Below are 23,871 nucleotides of genomic sequence, written 5' to 3'. Positions count from 1 at the left end.
CAGATATAAAATGGTAGTTTACAGACCCTAACTCATAAATGCATGTTGCAATTAACTGCCTGTTGTTTCCAAATGTGTGGAGGCATGAACAGGAGAGGCACAGCAGGGCTGAGCCAGGGGTGGCTGAGGACAGCTCTGGCAGCGGGGGGTACTGCTGAGACCCTGCACAAACAGTATTCAGACCTGTTTACCCAGCCTGCCCTCATCACAAATCTTGTATTTCTAAATGAATATTTTAAGCGAAGGGAATTGTGTAGATTGTTAGAGTAGCTTATTAGGTTTTAAAAATTCATGTTTTCTAAATTCCCAGTATTATTTTCCCTTTGCTTTAAAGGAAAAAAAAAAAAGAGGGGGAGGGGGTCTATTTTCAATAAGGGCTTAATTGTCTGTTTCATTTGGAAAGTGCTTTGAATTGAAACTCCCCTCTCCACAACACTACCTGAGTTCTTCACAATTTTCTTCTTTTGAAGTGTCTGTTTTACAGTTTGTCTCACTTTCAAGCTCTTAGCTATAACTGGACATTTGCAGCCAGATGGAGGCATTTAAACTAAGTATCATGCTATGGATGTGTCAGGCTCCAATATTCATTAGGGGCTGTGCTGATGCTAAACACTCCTGAGCATCAAAATGAAGCTAAGGGCAAGGCTCTGCTCATGCCACTTCAGCCATCTAAAGGCTAAGCTGCTTCTTTAATCACTATGACATTGCCGAAGGGAGATCTATCAAAGGGAAATCTATCTATCTCACCGATCTTAGGCATTTTTGGACAGGACAAGTCTCCCTCTGGGATTGCCCAGCATATGCTGTTAATGATGGGCTTGGACTGGGTGCCCTCCTTACTCAGCTCAAGCCATGTGAGGGTATGCCCAAGCCACAGAGGTTAGATCTCCAGCTGTTGGCTTAGTGCATTACATTGGCTGAACTGGTCTCAAATTTCAAGAAACAGAGTCTGGAAGAAAGATGGGAGTCAAATGAGCAGAGGCTGCATGAGGGTACCCAAAGCGAAGGTTAAGAACACTTGCTCTGAACTGCTAAGCTCATTCAGAAAGCTATCTAATTTGGAATAAAAATCCTTTGTGTTGAGACATACACATGTTGACTATGAGATGGGCAGCTGCTGCACAAGGCAATTATATTTTTAATGTACTCTGAATTTTAGAATCAGAATTTCTCAACTCATAAAAAAGTTGCAACTAAAACAGACCCTTTTTAATTTTAAAACAAGGGCTCGCCGCATGTGACTGCTTGGATTATATCACACTTTACTATATGAGCTAAAGCAAAGGGCATTAACATTACCCTATTAAATGTAGGCCTGCAAGTCAGATGAGTATATTTCACTGAATTTCACATTGTATCTTCCTAATGACCTTATCTCTCAGTCTGGGAGACGCCTGGGCCAAGAGCAACATTCTTTAAGTTTCTGGAGAAACATATATCCATCAATAAAAACTATGCTTTACCTGGAGTATTTTTGGATACAGAAATTTGCTCTTCTATCCTATTTTATGAACTGTCTTGAAGCATAGTTTTGGTGTACACTTAGTGGCTTTTAATGATATGGCAAATGGGGCCATAGGTGGTAAGGACAGCCATCTGAATCCAGCAGAGTTTCACAGTAAGGGACAGTAATGAATGTGAGTGATAAATCAATTAAATGACAGATAATTCACCTGCTCACCAAAAACTCAAAAGCCACTCCATTGGAGCTGCTGTAAGTCCATGACAGAGTCGATGCCCTGGAAACACCGTGTTGTGCAGGCACACAAAAATACCAGCAGTGGAAGATAATTCAAGAGATTAAAACCCCTCTGCTGTTACTATCAGTACTCAGGTACATTGCAGAAATACCCCTTCTCATGCTGCTTAAAGACTGTCGAGAACACACAAAAATAATCTGAGTGTCTGTTAAAAGGGAGTAAATAACGTGTGGTAGAGAAAGATGAAGGATGTGCATAAAAATACATTGAAGATGCTTCTGATCGAAATGTGAAATACAACTTCTTTTCATTTTTGATGCTGCAAAGTGCAGTATTTGCAGCAGCGGTAAGGCTGTGAGAGGGTTGTCTTTCTGTTAAGGGTGAATAAAATGAGGGTAAAATTTTTAAGTTGAGGAATTCTCTGCTGCTAGAAGGCAAATTACTACATGCACTACTACAAAAGAGCAGGGGTAAACAATACAATATGCTGCGAATTGCGGATGCGTGTGCAGTAATGCCGTGAATACATTAACTTCCCGCGTTGTCAAGGCAAGTGACAACGGCTGACTGAAATCCAGAAAGGAGCTACTGTCAGCGTGGCGCTCGCCCGGGCAAAGTCACATCACTCCTAATAACATAGTCTATTCTGTTTACATCTGACATGGTGATCGAGAGGCTCTCGTTTGGGGAGTTTTATTTATTTTGACCCAGGGAAGTCCACCGAGCTGCTCAATCAGGCTCCAGCCTCCTGCCACAGCAATTAGACAAACTCGTCCACACTGTGGCTAAAGGATTCATCAGTAGGACTGAATTTTCTGCAGCTACCTTTCCTGCTCACTTTTTTTTTTTCCTTCCTGGTGTAGTTCCCTGTAGAAAGAGCAAAAAGAAAATCACAGGAGTAAATAAATTAAAAAAAAAAAAAAAAAAAAAAAAGCTTTTTTCCTGCTGTGCCCCGGATGCTCTGGTCATTAGTGAGGAAAGGTTATTCCACAGGGGCACTAAGTCATGAAGTCTGGAGCTTGGTGCCTACAACTGTGCACCAAGCTGTGCAGAAAAGGGACGGCGCAGCCCCAAGTTGCTCATTCCTTGTGCTGTGCACGGCCCCAGGAAAACCCTTGGAAGACTAGATCAGTAGATTTAATCTGTGTCCCAGGTTGCCCTGTACTGAAGACATCCAAGGCAGGAAGGTAAACATCCCATTGTACTGGGTTTGATGAAAGAAAATCCTGGAAAATGTTAAACTAGTCTAAGAAAACTGCCAGAGGCAGATTATAGGTCTGAATTAAAATGCAGACGAGATTCATTAAATTGTTGACCCTGCCCCCTCCAAAAAAAAGTCAGGTTGCCATCTTAAATTGACAGCATTAGAGACAAATTATGTGCGCTGATTAATAAGTGTGGGCTAAATGATGGCTCGGGGAGCGGGTGGAGCGCAGTGGGGATGGGAGCAGAGGAGGTGAATCCATCCTGCCTTGGAGTGGGGCAGCACCGAGGGGCGAGGGGCCAGCAGCAGTGGGAAGGCAGAGGGGGGCAAAGGCCAGTCTTTGGAGGGCACATGGACCCCAGGGACAGCAGCGGTGGGGATCAGCAGCGAGCTCAGGAACATTACTCCTTTTCTTGGGTGTACTGAGAACTTTTCGTTTAATAAAAAAAAAAAAAAAAAGGATGAACAAAAAACAAAAACAAAACCCTGCAGGGGTTAGATCTAAGCAAATTAAATAAGAAAGGTATGGTAAGTAACAGACTTGAGAAGCCAATTTCCATCACATTGGGAAAAAAAATACTGACCATTTTACCTTTCTGGACAAAAAAGGGGAAAGCTCGTATAGCAGCACGTACATTACTCACAAGACATAATTCACTGGAAATACTATGAGTGGTACATAAATAGCAAAATGAATGTTATTAGCATGTTAATTTTACTAACCCTTTAACCTATTGATTAGCCAAACAGAAGGAAACAGCATCTTTTCATATGCTTTTTTTTTTTTCCCCCTGCCTTTCATGTAATTGGATTCAAATTCACATCTGTAGCTACTAAACCAATGTTTTCAACCTTTCTTCTACACCTCCCCACCCCCAACTGTTTAACCTCCCATCTCCAGCTCTGGCATAAATGTAAGCCTTTATTTGTGAATATTCCGATAAGCACTTTGCCTCCAACTATATTGTTCAAGTACCAGCATCATTGTTACAGCTGTAATTGTTACTATCAAGACACAGTTCTTTGTAATTAGAAAGTCAAGATGGTATTCAGCAGTATGGCAGCACAGATTCTCATTTGTTAGGCTATTAGAAAAAAATGTTTACAGAGAAAACAGTGTCATTGTTTAGTGCTCTTAATTGACCATCTGCCTGGTAAAGAAATGTCCAAAGAAGGATAAATAAGGCTATAGTACACTTATTTATTTATTTTCTTTGTGCAATGAGTAAATTAGGAAAAGCAACAGCAGATCCAAACTAGACAAGACATTGCTAAATCAGGCTGCAAGTGAAATCATGTCATGAATACATTAACTTTTATTTCTCTCAGTGTCAAGACTCGTGTCTGCGTCTTCCTCAAAGTTTGTTGGGAAGAAAAAGGAGGCCAGATCTTGGTGGGCACTGTGGAGTTGACAGCATTCATCTTTTAACAAAGTCAAGCATATGCTGCTTTGAGTGCAGCATCTTTGCATGCTCAATGACGTGTTTAATGTCACCTTTCCCACTGTAAATCATCCCTGAGTAAATCCACAAGGGAGAGCAGTACTAGGAATTAAGCAGGAGAGAAATAAAATTCATGACCATGTGGTTCTATCTCAGGGAATTTGGTGCGTATTGACAAGAGAGATTCACACCTGACGGGGCCGAGAGCTAATTTGTAGTAGGGCTGTTTATCTTCTGCCTGAAGGGAATGCTTTTTCATATTTCATGTGCATTTTCTGCATCTCCATGTGTGTATGTTTGTGATTTAACATAGCTAAGGGTACATCTGGTTTTGCTGCTTGGGAAAAATGTAGTTTCAAATTTCGGGCTAATCCAAAATTCAGTTCTGTTCCTATGAAAAAGTAAAGAAGGGGCAGTTAGGTGTTCAGAAACTGAATGCAGTGGTTTCATTGCACAAGGTCTTGTCTTAGGTAGGGAGCATTTGAACTGTTCCTGCAGCATTTGTTTACAGCTTTGAAATGAGAAACGAAAAAAAAAAAAAGCATTACCATGCTAAACCAATATGGTAAATGACCAAACTGATCTTCTCTACTATTTGTCTTCCTACATTCCAGGTGGAAATAATCCAGTACATTTATATGTTGATTTATTACAGTGTAGAGCAGAAAGAAAAAAAATAGAGGGAAGCAATAGAAGAAGAAGAAAAAAAAAAAAAAAAGGAAAAAGAAGAATGAACTGAAAAAGTAAAAATTACATTTAAAAATAATAATCTCTCAAAACTTTGCTTTCCAGTTTCAGTAGGCACCAAGAGAGCTGTGTAAGGGGAGCCCTGGTTCTGCCTCCTCCATGGCTGCTGCAACATCTGCACAGAGGTGCAGCTGCTCCTCGGGTGGTGACAGCCTGACAGCAACCAGCACCCTCGCAACAATTAGCAGTGTGACAATGATGACGGTGTCCTGGTAGGTAAAATTTCCCAATACTTAAAAAATTCACAGTGTTTTAGCAATCAGTTCTTACAGTGACAAATGCACTAATGACTCAAAGGGCGTTTTCATAAAAAACACTTGGTTCTTGATGCCTTCTTATTCCTCAGGTGCATCCCTCGTCCATTCGTTCCCAATCTAAATGTCCTTTTTTTTCCATCTCCCCTGACTCCAGCACTAAATACTGACCGTAATCATTTTCATTGCTTTTTTTCCTCCTTCAGTACTTCTGTGCACAGCCTCTTTTTGAGTTGTGAGGGAGTACATCAAAATCTTGGTTTTCTGCCTGATTGCTTTTGAGAAGGGGTGATAGCTAATGGAGTCTAGCTATCATTTGTCTTAAAAACACCAACATGTAATATGTTGCTTCTAAATATAAAATTGTCTTTCCCTCCCATTTCTGGATATCTTTCATTAGTGCCAACTGCATCTTTTCAGAGAGCAATGACCCACCTTTTTACTAATTTTTTTTCCTTCCAGTACAGCATATAATAACTTCCATCAGCAGGTGTAAGAAGGTGACAAGTGCATAGGGCTTTCAGGGTACTGCCTGTATTTCGTGAGCTAAAGGCACTCAAATTTATGAGGTGCAAGATCTTTCTTCTGCATCTTCCAGACTGGAACGAATAGATGTAGACACCCAACCCTACCAAGACAGAAAATCCTGTCCAGATAGCCTCCTGCTCACACATTCTGGCAAGGACTGACATCTCCATACATACTGCATATTTCACGTAGTGCTGTTTCTGTTTTGGTAGTGGTACAACAACGATATCTTGAAGGTGCTTTTATAAACCACATCTGTACCCGTTTCCTGGCACCGGAGGTATGTGCTAGCACCTGTATGTCAGCATGCTCCTCGCTAGGCTGGGTGCTTGTATGTGGCGCTTTGTGTCTGCGTTTTGTCTGCGTGTGCTGTGGAGTACCAAGCAGAGTAAGTGGCTCAGATCTGATTGACACCAGTAGTTTTAAGCTCATGCATGTCTAGCTACTTGTTCAATTTGTTTAGTCCAGTGGTCTCCTTTATTAGGAGCCTTAGGGTTTTTCTTTTGATTTGGCAGGATGATTATAATGAGAGCTCCTTAGTGCTACTACACCAGGGTATCTGCCCACTTGCTCTCAGCCTCTGCTGTATAGCTTGTGATTAATGTAAAACAGTCAGATGCCCTTCAGATCATTTGAATTTGGGGATTCTATTATAAACACCAAAAGCATGCAGACCGCACAAAGCCCTCGGTGGTACCAATTAAAGACAGCGTTGTTCAGAGTTGGCACTTCTCATGCTGCTACCTTTTCTTTTTTTCTTTTTTTTTCTTTGCATGGCAAATCTTTTCCATGGCAGTGGTGGCCTCTGTATCACCGTGCACCTGTACCATACTCCAGCCCCAGGGCGTGACTTCCTTGGCTGGTCAGGAAACTCCTTGCTTTCCTCTCTTGCTGCCCAATTTCTGAGTTCGCCTCTCACCTGGCCAGCTGTGAGCAATGAGATTTTGGCACAATACCTGCTCATGTCATCACATAGGGATGGGGAGCATTGCTTTGACTGCCCTTAGCAGAAAGTCCATGGTGTCCCCTTCTTGGTATTCTGGTGGCTCTGGGCTGCCACCATGGATCATCTGACAAGTTTCATAGAAAGACCCCAACCCCAGCTTATTGACATTATCTTTTTATTCCAGTCAGTATTCCAATTATTCCTTGAATGTCATGAGTGAAGAGTTGAACTGTTCACAAAGTGTCCAGTGTTAAATCCTATTTACATGCAAAAGTTGTGCCAGTTTACTCTGAGGTTAAATCAGTGCAACCCCCTTCTGTGAGGATTCTTCTAAACTAATGAGAATGACCTCCCGTAATTTCTTTAATTAAAGAACAACAACAACCTAAATCAAGATAAAACATGCATCATATTAAATAAGGTTGGCCAAGCAAATGGTTTTGCATTGCTTGAAATGCTGATTACACTTTCAGCACTGACTGAATTACACAAGTGCTTTGGGCACAGCAAATCTCGGCTCTGGTTTCTGAGCTGCAGGATTGGTCAAGCAGCTGCAGCAGTGGAGGTGAGTGCATTACACCTGCCCCCACAGAAGTCAACAGCAGTTTTTTCTCTGCCTTTGAGGTGGCCAAGGTTTCTCTCCACCATACACATTTTGTGTCAAATCCCACTTCTAATATCTCACAAACTCATATAAAGTGTCTGGATCAAGACAAAGCTGTATTTTTCATGAAAGCTGCTCACCCTCTTCCCACCCCTGCTGTGTTTGTCAGAAAGGAATAAAATTGCACCATACGAGAACGGATAGAAAAATCTTTTATTTCCAAAATCTTACTTTCAGTAGACCAGATTATTATTATTTTTTTTTCTTGCATAAGGCTCCCCATAAATCTAGGGTCTTGTAACTTTGATCTATTCACCCTCCATCTAAAAAACATACTCCAATCACAATTCTTACATAATGGACTATAAGGAATTGAGGAACCCCAGCATAAGAAAAGAAACAGTATTGATCTCTTATTTCTCTGCTAATTTCTGCCAAAACTTGATCTTAAAAAGCAACTTAAATGATACTTTCCGTTGAGAAGGTGATGGCTAGTCTCCCTCCTTTCACTGCTGATTCAGGAAACCAGTGAGAACAGAAGTAGTGTTGTTTTCCACCACTACCACCAATCTCATCACAAAGCTTATGACTGTTTAGGTATCTCAAGATACCCTCTTCTAATCCAGCTGTTTTCTAAGTCTGTCCTGAGAGATGATTATTCAGCTGCTTTTCACAGAACCAAGCCCTTCACTTGCTCAAAGCAACTGTTTGCATAGGGGTAGGACTCCCCCATCAGTGTTTAGAGCCTCCTGGAAAGGGCTCGTGTCCAGCAAAGCTGACGAGAAAAGTTGTCCTGTGAGCTACAGGACATCACTGGTGTTTGCTGTGTCCGTGTCTTACTGTTAAAAGAACCTTATAAACCTAATCACTCTGATTAATCCTAGCAGAAAATGTGGGCAAAGCTGGAATGTGATTTTCTTCTCAATCAATATTATGGAACTCTCCACCAATCTTTTAATAATGTTTTATTCATGGATGAAAAGGTACTAGGGTCCCAGTATATTACAGTCATTCATGTTTAGACCTGTAAATGAACCCAAAAAGAATCGCAGTATTTTGTTGCCTGCTACATGTAGAGTATACACTCAGCTCACTCATATATAAATTTAAGATAAACTGCATTTAATCCCATTAAGCATTAAAATGTAAGCAAACAAATTGACTAGCAAAATATAGTGGGATGGCAGAAAAAGAAAATAAGCTCAGAAAATAATTGGTTCTAAGGAAGTTAATGAAAGTTTGTAGTATGCGTTTTATATGAATAGAGTTCAGAAGAGATTATTTTTTTGAAGTGTTACTCACAAATCTCCCATATCCACAATAGATCTTTTGTTAACTGTACCTGCACATTTATTGTGTATGACAGCCTAATAAAATGAAGTCATTTTAATAAACATTGTATCAGAATATCCTATCTTCTGTGTGGCAATGTGAATTTCCACTACTGAAGGAAACATTTAACATTCTCACCATTTTAATACTTTTAATAAATATTTGCAATTCCTGTGATAATACATAATGGCAGAAAAATGCATTGCCTCCAAAATTTATGTGGCTGCTGGCAGGTGGCCATTTTCCAATTTTCTGTCTCACTAATATACATTTATTATGTATTTCTAAGGTTTTTTTTTCAGTACTTGGCTTGCCATAAAATAGCTATTTCTCTTACAAGAGAAAGCACTTGCGACAAAGAAATTCCAATTGGACCTAAAACTGACAAATGGGCATCTACTGGCCAAGCCAGAGAAGAAAAGCATTTGCCCAACATTCATTTCAGTTTGATCCCTTCCCATCAGCCAAAGCCACTATACATTTGGATCAGAGACTCATATTCCAAACTGATAACAAGAATCAGTTCTCGCTTAGTAATATTTTCTGAAGTGTGACATTGCATTGCATCATGTTCTGCATGACATGACATGAAATAACATACCTTTACATGATGGGTTATGACATAAGGAAGCAGGATGTAAGTTAATATTATGCTTTACATTTTTACGTTTTGTGGGGTTTTTGTTGTTTGTTTTTTGTTTTTGTTTTTTTCCTAAATTGCTGGATCAGGGCATATAACGAGCTGCAAGTGGGCTCTTATATGCTGGCTTTATACAACAGCCATCATTATGGTATCTGAGCATCCACCAGCAGATAATTAAGCCTCTATTGACAGCTGAAATCCTTGAATCTTTCAATAAGCACATATCGTTCTCTATATTTAAGTAGTAGTATTCATTTGAAGAGCAAGGGAGCAGTGACTCTCTAAGTATGAAGCATAAACAGACAGGCAATAAGAAGTGGTAAAACTACTAAAATGACATATACTTATCCTCTAAATGGAAGGAAACTGATTTTGTAAAACTCTTTATTGCATTCATAACAAAGCAGGAGATATCCTATATCGCAGTGCATGTGCTTCTTGAAGATCCTTTCTGGTAGCAAATGATGTTCAGTGAGTGCGATTTGTTATCAGAGAGCTATTTATGATGGCCAAGATAGAAGGGCACTGAATAAATATCTATAGCTCTCAGGAACTGAAACATGATGGTATACTAGATGGAAAGAAGTATCTCAAATAAGCAGAGGAACAGAACCTCCCAACCAAAGGTGATGGTGAAATCAGGAACTTTTTCTTTTTTTGTTTGTTTGTGTGGGTTTTGTTGTTGTTTGTTTGTTTTGTTTTTCTTTTTCCCAAAGCTATGAAGCAACATGATAATCCAAATTAATTAAATACTGTAATGGAAAGGAAAAGATTGCTGTGTGCTTAAGCAGGAAGTAGTGGTGTGTTTTATATTGTTTTTGTTTTTTTTTTTCTTAATGTGCTTGAGTGATTTCTTGTATTCCTAAGAGCTATGTAAAGCACGACCAACTAAGAAGCCCTTTTAGACTTCCCTGCCAGTGAAGCCTAGGGCACATCAGCATTGTTACTTTCTGTTGTTGCTGAGACACAAAGCAACATGGAACCACTAAAAGAGTCCGATTCTATTGAGAGGACCCAAGATGTGCAGCACTGTGGAAATGAAACAGATTTCCAGAAGTTCTGAGCACCTGCTGTTTCTAACAACTTCAGAAAGAAAATATGTTTATTGTGCCCGGGCATCAGGAAGGTGTTGTTTCAGGGCCTGATAGCTAAAGCCCTGTTGGTATCTTGGTGCCCTAGGAAGCATTTCTGCTGTAGGATACAGCACAGCTTATTGACCATGTGGGTGACATGCACAGAAATTAAAGATTGATGGCTGAGTTGTAATGAATTAGGAGTTAAAGGTACAGAGTGTTTTTCTTATATATAATTTATATTTATCTGCTGTCAGCCAGCATTCAACTTACCCTGGCTCTGTTCCAAGTATGCATTAGCATTACTGCAATTAGCGTGAGAAAAATTAGGTTTCTTCAACCTGTATTTCAGTAGGACTTTAGGACCTCTGCAGCAGGTGACAAGATTTCTTGCCAAGATACACAAATAGATGGACCATTATTAAGGCTGATTTTGATGCTGATTTGTGCTCTTCCTCTTCTCCATCTATTATTTTTCTTTGATTAAACTAATTCCTGAAGTGATAAATACAGTCTCCTCAGCAAAGGGGAAGGACTTGCCTGTGTCTGTGCTTACAACATCAGGAGAGGTAGATTTACCTCATCAGATATTAGTAAATATGCTAAAAAAGAACTTTTTGGCCATTAAGAAGTGACAAAAATATGGCTGTTTTGCACCTTCCACGCACAAGGTGATTTCTTGAAGTTTTTAACACTGGGAAGCACCATCCTGCCTCGCTGCTGTTGCATCTTGTGTGGTGGCAGGAGAGATGCAAGGTGGGGGCACTTTTGAAAATCCCTATGGACACAGCAGTGACCACTGAGTCTTTGTGCAAAGTATTGCTGCATCTTCAGTGCCCAGTTTGAAAAAAGGGACCCACGCCAGTCCCCACCAAGCTGTTTTCTTTCCCAGGCACAGGGCTTGCAGATAAATGTATTCATGTCAGTGGTAGGTATAGTCAGGCTGGTATTAGCTGAACCTACAGCAGCTCAGTGAAGCTTAGCAGGCTCAGCTAGGTGATGGCATTGGAAAAACAACACACCACCATTTGCTTTGATGAGAGCAAGGAATAATTACTGTGGCTAAAAACTCAGTTTTTCGCTGTTAGGCCTGACAGAGTGTGTTTGCTGGGAAGTTGCAGATGGAGTTAGATTACTGGCTGGCATTTGACTGTGATTCATAGAGCAATAGATACTACAGAGGGTCTAGTTAGGAAAAATGTAATAGCTGCTGGGGCACACAGGCTGCATGCAAGTTAATCCACTGTCATCCTTCTTCATCTTGGTAAGACACCACATCCATGTTTTCACCAAAGCAGCAAACTGAGTTTTCATTACGTGAACTACTGTTGCGTCTTGGCATGGCATGCTCTCCAAGAGCACATCTTTTGAGAATGGTGAGAGGGTCTCTTTCTCTTTCTCTGAACCACGAAAGAAGACTAGAAACTGTTAGCTGAGAAATAGGGCTGGCTACTGTACAGGAGGTTAAATCTCTAATTTGCTGGGAGATTATGGGCAAATCATAGAATCATAAAATGGTTTCATTGCTTCATTGCTTTATTGTTTGCATTTTTTTTTCCTTTACTTGACCTATGTTGGCCCTAGTTCAGGAAAGAATCGCAATTTGGAAAAGTGCTATTGGACTTAATACAAATGTCTTGGTGCTTTCCTGAATAACTCCTGCAGATATTGAGAAGCTGAATATGTAGAAGAGTAAATGCACGTTTTTCACTAATGATCACAGACATACTCCAGGACTAGGATTGCAGTTTGGAAGAGATCAGGTAGAAATTTTTTTAAAATCAAAATTAATTGTCTAATTCTTTTCCTCAAAAAGCATCTCTCTTTTTTTGAAACTAATTCAGCTGAAAATGATGAGAATTTGGTTAAAACTTTTCATTTTTCCACCAGAATCTCTTGGCTGTCTAAAAAATTATGGCAGTCTGTAGTATCTGTCCAAAAAGATAAATATTGTTAATAAATACTATTATATAATAATATAAATAATCTCTCATATATATTCACTTTATGCATATTCACTTATATTTAATTCATACACTAAATAAGCAATCAAATTAATAATAAATTGCCGTATAATGTTTTAATTTTATTAATGTTTATGATTTTATAATAATATTGTATAATTTTATATACAGATATAATTAGCGTTAGGGATTTAGGAGAAAAAATGTCACAATTCTTCTTTGCACTGGGCAATTTTCAGATACTGGGCTGAACAGATGAAGTCCCCTTCTTACTCATCTTCTGTCACTGAAGTCAATGGCAAAGTGCAGCTCAGAAATTTGCTTATGAATTCTCTGTTACTAGATTGTAAACTTTTCTACATACTTTTTTTTTTTATCTAATTGATTTCTTCTTCCTGAATTTACAGCCATGCTGCCTTTTTAGCACTGCATTGTGGACTTGCTTTCATTTAATATTTTGTTGTGATTAATCCCTCTCACACTGGAGAACTGTCTGTGCTTTGTTTCCATTTATTTTATTAAGTGGAGGCTACATCATTAAGTTTTTCTGGTGCATATGTTCAATGCTAGTTGATAAGAACCATATATTTGAAGAAAAGGAGAAAAGTAGATTAAAGATTTCCTGTCCCCTCATGGCTAGCCTTCTCCTAGATGAAATGAAGAATTTGTGAGCAGAGGCAAATGGGTGATACAATCATTTCTCTATGGGTAGGCTAACTCTATCAGTGGTCTGAATCTTAGTGTCTTTTGATAATGATTTTCTTGCAAGAAGAAATCACGTGTATGTGTTTCTTACCCTGCAGATGCTGTTTCCTTAGCAATGGACTGGGGATTATGGTCCAACTCTGCTGAGTCAGTTGTCAAAGTGCAGTACCCAAGGATAGACATTTTTGGGGGTTGCATTAGTTTTTTTGAATCAAGATGCTCTCTGAAAGGGAGCCCGCTGCAAGTTTTAATCTTGCAGCACAATGATTGCCTCAGATGTAAATAGCAGGTAGGTGTAAGGAAAACAGAAGAGATCATTAAACAAACAGCACCTTGCACAGATGGTGCACCTGAGTCCCGAACCTGGTCATCATTTAAACTGGTGATGCTGCTGCATTGTAGTTCCTCCGCTCTTCTGAACCCCCAGCCCCAAACCTGCAGTGGAGGATGTGTGTTCTTCCCAGCAGCAAGCATGGTGCTGCCAATGTCATCCATGTCAATGAATTTGGTTTGCTTCAAAAGATTTCTCCCAAGTAATGTTTCATTACCGAGGCTGGCCAATAGAAAAACAAACAAACAAAAAAAAAACTTGACCAAAACCAAGAAAAAAAACCCAAATGCTTAACAGGAAAACTTGTGGCACTTCTCCATGATCTTCTCTTAGCTCATATAGTTTATAGTTATTTGATATGGTACTTTGTACGATTAGACAACAGCAGATGACCACAAAGAACTTGAAAGAACAGATCTTTTCTGTTGCTTCCTTTATAGTGTGGCCCAGTAGTCTTCCGAACAGGTATTGCTCATATAGTATCACCATTTCTCTTTGCATCACCAGTAAAGGTTGGCAATAATGCACAGCAACGTAGAATTAAAAATTAATAGTGAAATGATTACATAATTCTCCTCTAGCAGGAAAAAAGAAAAAGAAACACAAAAACACCAGCAAACCCCACCTTAGAACAAAGGCCTTTAAAGCATTTTGGCTGTTTTCCAGAGCAGCTAATTTATGCTCCACCTAACACTGCTCTGTGAAGCAGACGTGCTATTGCCAAGCAGGAACTGCTAACTGGCCATCGTGGAAGCGGGCAGGTGGCCGGCAAGGCTCTGCTCAGTGTCCGTCCACGCTGCACTCATCAGTGCCAGTTGTACCACGCCAGAAGAACCTGCCTAAATGGCAACAGCACAGCAAGTCGGTCTTTTATGTTGTTGGCATAATCAGTGACATTCATAAACGAAAGACAATGCGTTGGGAAGTCTAGAGAGAGTGGATTTGCTTTCCTCAATGCTAAAACAAAGGCTTTGCAATGTTACACATATTATTCTGATCACAAAAGTATCTTGCATTAGGGCTTTCAGCGTGAGATAATTGACCTTGACATTGCTTTCAGCTAAGGGCACATAACTCTTATCGCAGTGACTTATCTTGAAGAAAAGCGTGCAACTGCAAAGAATATTTACTTACTATCTTCTCTCTCTCTCTCGCTTGCTTTTTTTTTTTTTTTTTTTTTTTTACTCTTGAAAACTGTGCACTGCAAGGACAAGTAGGCAGAAGAGTAGTGAGGGATGGAAGCTATTTTATGTGGATGAACACATGAAGAGGTGATTATGTATTGCTAAAAGTCTAATCCTTGGATAAACTACAGTTTGCTATTAATTCTGTGGACTTGCTTAGCTGCTACTTAACATTTCCATGACTTAACAATTATATTCTTGAGCTAAGAGTAACTTTTTGACAAAATGTGTAGGGATTAGAAACATTGATAATTATATTAATTAATATTAATGGGAGTGACAATATTTGCAGTCATATGACAAACATGAGGAAAGCCAGGCTTAAATTTTATCAATTAATTCTGTTTCTAATTGCTTTCAGTATTCCTTTGTCAGAACATGTTCCGCTTGCACCAAGGAATGTATTAAGCTGGAAATGCAGACCAAAGTTAAAGGAAAGAGAGATGTGTACCTGTGTATGGTATTGTCTGTTATCCAGGTACATATTTAGCCTCATGTGTGGGCTTCCATTTTCTCCTTTGTGTCTATTTATTATAAATGCCAATCATCTGGAGCAATAGGTTCGGTCTCAGCTGAGATGAGTTAGCAGGTAGCAAGGCAGGCAGGAGAAGAAAATGCCATTTATTGAAGAGCTCTCCAAACTATCAAATATCTTTCTTCCCACACTTTCATGTAGGTGCAGGACTAGCACAGGATGGTAAGACAAGCCCTGGAAAAGAGAGCTCAGTGTGTATATCTATAATGGTTACTCACATTTGTTTAATACATTTGATTGGATTGAAGTTGTCTCCAGAGTGAGGCAGAGAGCTGCAGTCCATTGGCCTTAATTCTTCCCTGTACTCCCATTGCTTTATACTGCTCCACCAGTCATAAAGCCCAACATAACCCCCCCTCAGCTCTCCCTGGTGTGAGGAAATCCCTTGCCAGATCCCTCACTGAGTGTCACAGCTGCCACGGAGGCTTCTTGGCACGAGCAGGAAAGTGAAAACTTCCCCGCAGATGTGTCCAGCGTGGGGCAGAGCTGTGGGATGATGCTCTTGCTCAGTGTCCCACCAGGCCAGGGGTGTGCAAAAACCCAGCCAGGAGTGGAGGCATTCACTGGGGAAAAAATGAGACCCATAAAGTTTTCTGCATGAAAATCTTCATGTCCTGAAACCGCTCTCCTCAGAGAGATTTCAGCCTGTAAAGAAATCTTAATGTGTTGAAGTTTCCCTCGGCACAGAGCCTTCACCACATAACAATCCAAGAGGCCAATAAAACAAATAATGACTATCTCCTGGGGCAGCTGCAGTAAAAAAAATGTCGCCAGCTAAAAATTGTGCCTTTGATGGCTCCACAGGCAAGACATCAACAATCTCTACAACTGCCAATCCCCCCGTGTGGTTTTACACTCGATGCCCTCTCAGCCTGTGTCTAGGTGCTATGTGCAGTGTTTCAGGGTCTGCTTTTCTCAGCTCATCCCACCTTTGGTCCTCCTCAGGAATACACTGCTGTAAGATTTGAATAAATATCTCATTGAACATGCACGTACAGGTGAAGGATGCTATCAACCAGCAAATGATGGTGTAGTTCCCTTTTGTTTTTCTCCCAGCTAAACTGGGAAGGTTTGCTGTCTACTCACAGTATCCATGGGCAGGTTGGGCACTAGTGCACAAGGGAGAGTGGCCAGGGAACTATTAATGAATAACGCAGTGAATTGAGGTACTTGCTGACTAGGAAAAGGGAGTGCCCCCAAATTTCTGCTCCTTGTGGGCTGGATACTCTACCTATCCCATTCCTCCCCTACTGATCCCTAGCATATTTGCATCTATGCATATTTTTAGGATAAAATTGGGACGTGTAATTTTATCTGGTTGTATCTTCAAAATTCAGATCTTTTGCTCTGGTATAAATGTTGCTTCTGCTCCACATCCCTATTAGGTGACAGAGCTCAGAATTAGTCCCTTTGTGTTTGTTTCCACTACACCGGGATGGACCTGTGAGCCTTTGCTTTTCCCCATCAGGAAGCATGGATTTAACGTATCGAACACACCAGAATTGCTTAATGAGTGCTCAGTGAATATTAATAAAAGTTTGGACGTGACTCAGACTACAATGGATGTGAAGTTTGAAAGCTTTGGTTCAAGATTACAGGAGGCTGTGAGAAAATATGGTATCCAGCAGCTAGCATATAGAGCAGATATTTCACTATCCAGGGATCTCTAATTACTAATAATGTACAGGAACAGTATGATATGTCCTTACAATTGCAGAATCCTTTTCAAAGATAATCTTTAATAGTTTATTTGACAACCTGTAAAATTATAGAAAATTATTAGTCTTGGGAATTACAAAAATCCCCATAGTACAGTCAAACAATAAAATTATAATTACCTGTGGGTAATTGAAATTTAACTGTTTTTTTATTGTATATTACACATCAATAGCAACATAAGTTCAAGAGTGTCCCCCTCCCCTCCCTTTTCTTTTCCCTACAGAAGCAGGGAAAATGGACAACCCTGCTGGTAGCTTGTGAGCCCTTGTCACAGAACAGAGCTTGAACAATTTCGATTAAAGCGGTATGTTCGAGACTGTCATTAGACCTGCATTAAATTACATATCTGGAATGTTAAAAATAAAGAGTACTGAAGCTTATTCACAGCTGCCGGTGGTAAAGTATGTAGTCAAGGTTTTGATTATCTTTAAAGTTCTTATTTTTCTCTTTTCTAAAACTTATTGTTTCGTCAAACAAATATCTAGCGCATTTAAGAACAGTGTGAGCACATGGGCAGAATTGCTTAAGACGGATAAAGCATTAGCGTGTTTCTATTCTGTGCTTGGTAGTATTGTTTAGTGCTAACAATGGTAATTTATCAATTACACAAGAAGGAACAAAGCTCTTTGCCTGTCTCTTAACTCTGGAACTACCTATTACGAGGCCCAAAGCTTTGAGACCCCTTCCCAGACCTCGGGAGGCATCATTTAATGTTAATCATGTATTGCCAGTTTTTGCCTTGTCCTCTGTTAGTGACCCCTTGGAGGCTGCTCAGCATTCATCAAGACTTCCATGCATTATTTTTGTAAACGAGCAAAATTATCACTTTTTTTTTTCTTTCTTCCAAAGCACGGATCTTGATAATGAGGCACAACTGCTCACCAGCCCTCCTGTCTTCTTTTCTAGTCTGGTAGGCCAGACCTTCCAGTCCCTTCTTGCCATGTTCCTCATGATGGCATTAGAGATGTTTAGAACAAGCTTAAGAGCAAGCTTTTTGGATTTATTTTTGGCCAGCCTACCACCCAAGATATGGTACGTTTGACATGAGTTGTCTATATAACAGCTGTGTTATATACTCCTGAGATGCACTATAATGGTGTTTGCTTCTATATAAGGATCAAGCTAGCTACCTTTATTTGATTCTGTAAAGTGCTTTGTGATCATTATGTGAATATAAATGCACAAGTGAAAATATCTCTGTTTTATTAAGAGTTTCAATTAATGTGTTTAATACACAGATTTTATCATGAGAGAGGCATCACAAAGGCTGAGTACAACATAATGGAAAGCAAGGCATTGTTATGATTATTATTACTATTATTTATGTGTAATCATTGAAGTATTAATTGAAAGCTGGGAAATTGAGTTCCTGGCCCCCAAAGATCTCATAATAACATCTTTTTTGGGGGGAGGCAACAATAGCAAACCAGCTCTATTTTGTGGCACTACTAAAGATGCATACAGCCCAGTCTGGAAAACCATGATCCTGACTGGGTTGTCCCATTTCCAAAGATCAAAGGGACAAAGAAGAAATCAGTTGTAGCCATCATTGCTTGTACTATTTCTTTAGGTGCCTTTTACTCTTCCCACCACCCTTTTTTCTCTGCCTGTTTGTGTGAAGAGTATTCCTGCATGTTAGAGCTCTGACACGTCTGTTTATCCAGTGAGGCAGCTGGGAAGTTCTCATCAAAGTAGTACCTGAATGCCTTGACAAGGGACCTGGGGAGAGGACTGAAGTGGGCAGCTCAGCTGCAGAAACATCCTGGTGGAGGTGGCACTTCTGAAGGCCACTGGGCCCCAGGATCTCTCGCTGTCACCACCCATGGGTAGATTGGAAGGTGGCCACGTGGCTTTTTGCATTTTGGCCATTTCCAGTGGGGCTGGCCCCAAAAAGCACCACTAATTGTCCAAAGGGTTCCCACAAGCCAGCGCCTCTCATCTTTGCTGGCATTTGCAGGTAGCTACACAGCATGGAAATGCCAACTGTATCCTCACTGCTTCCCCACCTCCTTCTGTGAACATTATGCAAAAGAATAATCTGAGATTTTTAGGTGCCTTAGCCTCCTGAAAGCTAAAATGGAGTGTTTGTGTTACTTCTAAAACAAGTATAAATCTTTCAAAAGGAGAAACCTCAAGAGGCACTGTATTATCAAACAGTTATTGATATAAGCAACAGCAGAGGAAACACGAGGCTGGCCCAAAATCTGGGTCCTCATGTGAAAAAACCATGATCTTGTGTAACAGAGTGAGGAGATAGAGCTGAGAAACCTTTGTTTTGCTTTGGCTGTTTCCTAAGCCTGACCCCTGACCAACACCAGAAGGCTACAGGAAAGGCCTTCTCCATCTTGACCCTTATTCCCTGGCAGATTGCAGTTGCTGAGCTCAACTGCTTTAAAAAAGACACTGGAGAGCTGTTGTTCACTTGGATTTATATATATGAGATGCTTGAAAACTAAATCTTTCAAACACTAAAATGCACCATATTGTAAGACAAAGAGCAGGAGATAAATTTTCTTCCCTTTGAAAAATTCTGCTTGTATCTCTCACTAGGGCTAATTTTTCCCATTTTTAACTCCAGAGAGAAGAGCTATTCTGACTGTGATGCAATGATGAAGTGAGAACTAAGGAAGAGCAACTGTACCATCTTCAGGATTAAAGCCAGGTCAAATTTTTGGTTTTGATTGAAATCAATCACTTTTTTTGACATAGAAATCAGGAAAATACACCAATACAACATGTTGAAAAGAATCATAAAGTTATTATTTGCTCCCACAGAAATGATTCAAATAGCGAGCCCCAAGACTCATGATAGTGGGGAAATATTTTAGAGTGAAATCACAGGCCTTTAGGGATGGCCATTGATACTGAGTACAACACAATGGGACGGTCCAAATGGGGTGACAGGGAACTCCTTGTGGACAGCAGCATTAATGGTCCTCATTTCACTCCTCTCTGTAGGGAGTTAGAGCTCACAAATGTTTAGGTAATGAAGGCTGCAAGCCTCAAAACAAAACAAAACAAAAGCACACAACAAAACAGCAACAAAAAACCATGCTATTTCACTTTCTCATGGATGAGGTTAGAAGGTTAATAAAACAGTTAATCCCAGCCTGCCCTGTGAAAGGGAATAGCTCACATTTGTAAGACTTGGGAGTGTGTGTGGATGGATGCTTGTATTTCCTGACAGAGCCAGTCCAAGAAGTTGAGAAGACATGGGGCTTGGAGGAGGAGTTTGATTTTCAACTGCATCAATTAGTGTAACTTAAAAAGGTTTGTGTAAATTGCTTTTGAGAGTGGACCCCAACTCAGTTTTCTTTTTTTTTTTTTTTTCCTTGTGGGAACCTAAAATTAAAGCTTAATACTGAGCAATGTAGGCCAACCACAGAATTTCAATCAAATGGCTCAGAGAAACTTTAAAAAAAATTCATTAAATTGACTTAAATTTTAAACGTTATTATTTTGGAAAAAAAAAATAGAATAGGCCATTTAGGAACCATTCAGCAACACCATCTCAAACTAAACAAACAAACAAACAAAAAAAGTGAGAAATAGTGCTAAATTTGCTGAACAGTTTGATGGCCCTGAAAAGACAATATTGGGAATTTTTACCATTTGTAAGCACAGAAGGTCTTGAGACCATAGGTGGAAGACATGGCTGCATTGTGGCCCTGTGGGCATGCCAAGAGCAGTTGGAAACACCTGAATATTGCCTTCAGGCAACTCTAAGTTGGGCCCAGCCAATTACAGTGCCAGGCAGTTATTTATAAGGAGACTTGGACGTCCATTTGTTTTCCAGCATTGAGGGAATGGTTATTGTAGCATAGGAAATTACCCCAGGCCTTATTAGGTTTTCTGAAAAAATATATATTACCGTGTAGGTTACTTTTATGCCTCCATGACTTGGTGTCCCACTGCACAGATGAGGGTCCATACTAAGAAACAGTGTAAATGTTATAGTCGATAACGCTTGGCAGAGAAACTGCACTGCAATTTCTTTTTTCTTCTTTTCTTCCTTTTGTGTGAGGCTCCTGTGCTACCGGCTAACCATTTCCTATAAGGTATTGTGTAAAAGTTATATAGTGTATCATATTAAATTTTATAACAGTGCTTTGTGTTTTGAAAAGGCTTGGGGGGGGGTGGGGGTGGGAACAGCATCAATCAGGAAACCACATTTGATAGACTTGGAAGGGGCCTCCTGGGTCATTTTGTCCAAGACCTCTATGAAACAGGAAGGCTTCTGCAAAATACCTTTCCCATAAATGTATCTAACCTTTCCTTAAAGACACTGAGTGATTGTGCCATAAATACCTCAAGCAGGTAAACTAGTCTGATTGACCTTACGATCACAAAGTGTCTCCTAATACTGTTTATAAGGTACAATTTTCCATTCTTTCAGCTGTAGCTAAGCAAGAAAAAAGGGCAAACACACAGTAATGGGCAACAATACGTACTGTGCAAACAGTTTTGCTTTCACTTTACTGCCATCTTCTACCATAAATCTGGATGTACCACTGATATTTGGTTTCCTAGTGTAGTATCTGTGATCCTTGTAGTATCTATCTCACTTTGTCTCTGACTTTTGGAGAGCCAACATTACAGAGTGTAGAAATAACGAAGATGTACAGGCAGCACTTTCTGATTCAGAAAGCCATTCAAAACCCTATGCCATATAGTTAAAGTATTTATTTCTATTTTCCATTTATTAGAATTTGTGGGCTGTTTCTTGTCAGGACCATGGCAGCTAGGGGAAGCACAACGCTTTCAACATCTCCTTCAAAGAATATTTTACATTCTCCTCCAACAATTGTGTATACCGAAAAATAACTACACGGTAGTTTAGCTGTTTGTTGTTGCAATAGCAATGCATTGTGTGCTGGTTATTGCCCCACACTGCTCTGCCTTCAGAACTTTACACACTAATTTCCAAGAGCTTCCTGGGCTGTTTATAAACTACTGTCTTTGGATTTTTTGTTGTTGTTGTTTGGAAGCACTAAAAGATGGTGAGAGGTCTGAAGAGTTGCTGTCCCACTGCTGAACTTAATTCTGCCAGGCACATGCTACTTGCAGAAAGTGGTTGTTGCATGGTATCCATCTCATACAGCTGACCTAATTCCTTCTGGATGGTAGGAGAAAGTTAGGGCACCCTTCAGTGTATCCTTCCAGCTTCCAAGGGAAAAGCCTGACTTTAAATAATAAATATGCAGACAGTCCTGGTGGCAGTGAGGCATTGTTGTCAGATGTAAGAAGGAACAACCATTTTACTGTTATATATCAGATTTTTATTGTCATCAGCCGCTTCCAGAACATACAGCATCACAGCAAAATGAGACACCAAACAGGTCCAGTAAAAGCTTGGAAAAAGATCAAATGGAAAAAGGGACAAATATTATTTTAACTGCTCTCTAGCAGGCCGAGCTGGACAGCCTTTCTTTACTAGAGGATTTCTTAAAATTATTACTCACAGTTCAAACAGGGCAGTGTATTTCAGACTGCCTGAGGAGGGCTGTAGAGGAATTTCTTCTTCAAAAGTTCAGCAAAAGAAGTTTTATAAGTTTGAGGCATCCTGAGCTTGGTTTTATTGTTCATCTGTTGTTCTGGGGGAGATCAGGTGGCCTTAATTTGGTTGTTTTTTGTTTGTTTCTTTCTTTTTTAAAATTTGCATTTTTCATATACAGAGGAGTGTTGCATAATGGGCCAGGAAAACGCAAGTTAACTCCTAAAAGCAAAAGACAAAAAAGGTAAGATAATTTAGAAAGAATACAGTGATACTGGGTTTGAAGATGTTGGTGTCTCTGCAAAGCCCTGCCCACGCTTTTATGCTGTGCCTCCTTTATGCCTCATGCCTTCACGCCCATTCACTGGCAATCACTTGTCCTTCTCAGCTCAGTGCTAATCATTTCAGAAAGACCTTTAATAAGCCCAGAAAACACAGACTGTAACATGCCATCTCTATACAGTTAGGTATAGAGACTTTCTCCGAAGTACAGTAATTTAGAATATTTGTTAGGTTTTTAATCACATAGAAATACGGGCTGAAATACACCTTATCCAGTAGTTTCAAAGCAGAGGCTGTTGAGATCCTGACAATTCAATATGTTGTTATAAAATCACAAGAGACTGTAAAATACCTATGCCAAGAAAAAGAACATAAATTCTAATAGACCTGATCTGAAGCCCACACAGCATTTGCTTATGTACGATCCTACCTGGTTACTTGATACACATGACAAAATCAAGCCCGTTGCCTTCATGCTGACCTGCTTCAGTCTCACACGGCCCCCATTTTCCTCTGGGCACCCCTCAACCATCTAGATTGTATTTAAATTTTTTATTTTATTTTATTTTATTTTTTAAGAATGGGAATGAAGGCAAAAAGGGCTTTTTTTTTTTTTTTTTTTTTTTTTCTTCTTCTTTTATTATCACTACTTTTGAGGAAGAGCTGTTCTTTTTAGCATAAGTAATTTAGCTTTAGGATAAATTCTGACCTGTAACTGTGCTGTTAGGTATGCCTGAAAACAAAAGTGCATTTGTATCGGGTGCTCCTGATACAAAAAAATTATATACTGTACAGATTTTATGATCCTGTTCATTGCACAAATGCCAATCAGAAGCTAATATGGGGCTGTATCTTACATTCCACTTCGGTATTTACAACAGAACATGGCATATCATTTAATTTAAATTTGCAGCATGCTCAGTGTAATTAATGCTGTGCAGTGCCTAGAAAATCCTGATTTCTTAATGTGATACAATGCTTGCATGCTGAGACCTTTTTTTTTTTAACTACTGTATCATTGTGGAACATTGATGGGTAGGCACTACCATTAAACAGGGAAAAAAATGCCATGCTTACTTTCTCTTTATGAAACTTTCATACAGCTCCCCAAAATATGATGCAAACTACAGGTTTGTTTTAAAAAAGGGAGAGGAAAGTCAAAGATTTAATTTTCCCTTGACACA

General features: G+C 39.8%; 1 protein-coding gene across 19 annotated transcripts in view; it reads left to right on the top strand.

The window, feature by feature from the left end:
- LOC137853213 (uncharacterized) overlaps positions 1-23,871 on the top strand; it is a 224,386-nt gene that overhangs the window by 185,499 nt on the left and 15,016 nt on the right. For 18 of the 19 annotated variants that reach the window (XR_011094329.1, XM_068675325.1, XM_068675324.1 and 15 more), the window contains one exon: positions 5,139-5,305. The gene's annotated coding sequence lies outside the window, so the exon portion shown is untranslated. Of the gene's footprint in view, positions 1-5,138; positions 5,306-6,087; positions 6,156-23,871 lie in introns of all 19 variants that reach the window. The other variant, XM_068675318.1, reaches the window with a different exon arrangement.

The sequence above is a fragment of the Anas acuta genome, chromosome 3 (assembly GCF_963932015.1).
Source record: "Anas acuta chromosome 3, bAnaAcu1.1, whole genome shotgun sequence".
Taxonomy (NCBI): Eukaryota; Metazoa; Chordata; class Aves; order Anseriformes; family Anatidae; genus Anas; species Anas acuta.
The sequence above is the reverse complement of the archived record's forward strand: the minus strand, read 5'-3'. Positions and strand labels throughout refer to the sequence as shown.